Raw genomic sequence first — 2,827 nt, 5'->3', positions numbered from 1 at the left:
CCTGGTTGTTTTTGCAGACTTCCTTTGCCTTACTTTTCTGCTGGGAGGGAGGGGGACGTCCTTGCAGCATATTATACCGACTCCTAAATGTTTTGAGGCTCAGAATCTGCCTGCAGTGTGGGAGACCTGGGTTGGGAAGATCCCCTGGAGAAGGGAAAGGCTACACACTCCAGTATTCTGGCCTGGAGAATTCCATGGACTGTAGAGTCCATGGGGTCACAAAGAGTCGGACACAACTGAGCGTTCACTTTCACTTTGAAACGTTTTTGAAGATGAACAAGTCTTAAGACTGAGACGAAAGCAAACAAGAATGCTCAAGATGTTACTACAGAACAGAAGAATTTTCAAACTAGAATGGGAAGTGGAGGAGATTTTCCCACCAGGAGTGCCTTCAGGATAGGAGAGAAAGCCCAACCTGCCTATGCATACAAAGCAGAGATTCATCAAACATTTGTTGAGTACCTACTACATGTAAGACATACTATACACCAAGGGAGATACAAGATACATAACATGAATAGTTATGTATGATACTGATATGATGATAGTAAGTCTACCAGTTCTTGAGCGTTCCATAAATGCCAAGCACTGTGCCAAGTATTCATATAACTTAGAGAAATGAATAGGTAGAGACAACCTATAAAATCATTACTAGTGAAGAATTAAAAACCAAGAGAGAATAAATAACTTGTCTAAGACTTATCAGTAAGTGACAGAACCCATATTTGAACCCAAGGACATGGTGTCTTATTCCAAAGTCTGTGTTTTTCCCTTAATGCCCAGAAATCCAGCCAGTAAAACTCAGGCTATGAAAATCCAAAGAAAAACCAACATAGGAACATTAACTTTACTCTTAAATACTAACTATTTTCTGTCCCCATCACTGAAGGTTTTTTCGGTCCTATCTACCTCATTACCATTCCATACAATATTGTCTGCTTTCTGTTTTCCATGAGACTATGTTGAAGTGAAAACTGGAGACGCTTCCATCTAGAGTCTATCATTTTCTATATCCCATTGAAACTAGCAAATTGAAACTAGAAAAAGACCACAAACATATTTGTTTTGAAACCAAAACAAAAGTTGGGAAATAAATTTTAACTCTAATTACATGGGTTACAAATTAGCAGAAACCATGATGGGCTGTTAGATGGACAGTGAATCTGGTGTGTTTAGACTCCTGAATGACTCATAAATGAAGGGTCCATCTCCATCTGTACTATCTTGGATCTGAATGCTGGGAGGTCACATTGACATCAACGTTTATCCAATTTTGGAAACAACTGTGTGGTTCTAGAAGGTCTTGTAGGTCTTCAAAGAACTGTTCAACTTCAGCTTCTTCAGCATTACTGGTTGCGGCATAGAATTGGATTACTGTAATATTGAATGGTTTGCCTTGGAAATGAACAGAGATAATTCTATCATTTTTGAGACTGAATCCAAGTACTGTATTTTGGACTCCTGTTGACTATGATGGTTACTCCATTTCTCCTAAGGGATTCTTGTCCACACTAGTAGATATAATGGTCATCTGAGTTAAATTCACCCATTCCAGTACATGTTAGTTCGCTGATTCCTAAAATGTTGATGTTCACTCTTGCCATCTCCTGTTTGACCTCTTCCAATTTGCCTTGATTCATGGACATAACATTCCAGTTTCCTATGCAATATTGCTCTTTACAGCATCGGACTTGACTTCCATCACAGTCACATCCACAACTGGTTATTGTTTTTGCTTTGGCTCCATCTCTTCATTCTTGCTGGAGTTATTTCTCCACTGATCTCCAGTAGCATATTGGGCACCTACCAACCTGGGGAGTTCATCTTTCAGTGTCCTATCTTTTTGTCTTTTCATACTGTTCATGGGGTTTTCAAGGCAAGAATACTGAAGTGGTTTGCCATTCCCTTCTCCAGTGGACCACGTTTTGTCAGACCTACAAGACCTTCTAGAACTAACACCCAAAAAGATGTCCTTTTCATTGTAGGGGACTGGAATGCAAAAATAGGAAAATACTCCAGGAAATACCTGGAGTAACAGGCAAACTTGGCCTTGGAGTACAAAATGAAGTAGGGCAAAGGCTAATAGGGTTTTGCCAAGACAACGCACTGGTCATAGCAAACACCCTCTTCCAACAACACAAAAGAAGATTCTACACATGGACATCACCAGATAGTCAATACCAAAATCAGATTGATTATATTCTTTGCAGTCAAAGATGGAGAAGCTCTATACAGTCAGCAAAAACAAGAGCTGACTGTGGCTCAGATCATGAACTCCTTATTGCCAAACTCAGACTGAAATTGAAGAAAGTAGGGAAAACCACTAGACCATTCAGGTATGACCTAAATCAAATCCATTACAATTATACAGTGGAAGTGAGAAATAGATTCAGGGGATTAGATCAGATAGACAGAGTGCCTGAAGAACAATGGACGGAGGTTCGTGACATTGTACCCCAAGAAAAAGAAATGCAAAAAGGCAAAATGGCTGTCTGAGGAGGCCTTACAAGTATCTGTGAGAAGAGGAGAAGCGAAAAGCAAAGGAGAAAAGGAAAGATATATCCATTTGAATGCAGAGTTCCAAAGAATAGCAAGGAGACATAAGAAAGCCTTCCTCAGTGATCAATGCAAAGAAATAGAGGAAAACAATAGAATGGGAAAGACTAGAGATCTCTTCAAGAAAACTAGAGATACCAAGGGAACATTTCATGCAAACATGGGCACAATAAAGGACAGAAATTGTATGGACCTAACAGAAGCAGAAGATATTAAGAAGAGGTGGCAAGACTACACAGAAGAACTATACAAAAAATATCTTCATGACCCA

The sequence above is a fragment of the Dama dama genome, chromosome 3 (genome assembly GCF_033118175.1).
Source record: "Dama dama isolate Ldn47 chromosome 3, ASM3311817v1, whole genome shotgun sequence".
Lineage (NCBI taxonomy): Eukaryota > Metazoa > Chordata > Mammalia > Artiodactyla > Cervidae > Dama > Dama dama.
This window is presented reverse-complemented; position numbering follows the sequence as displayed.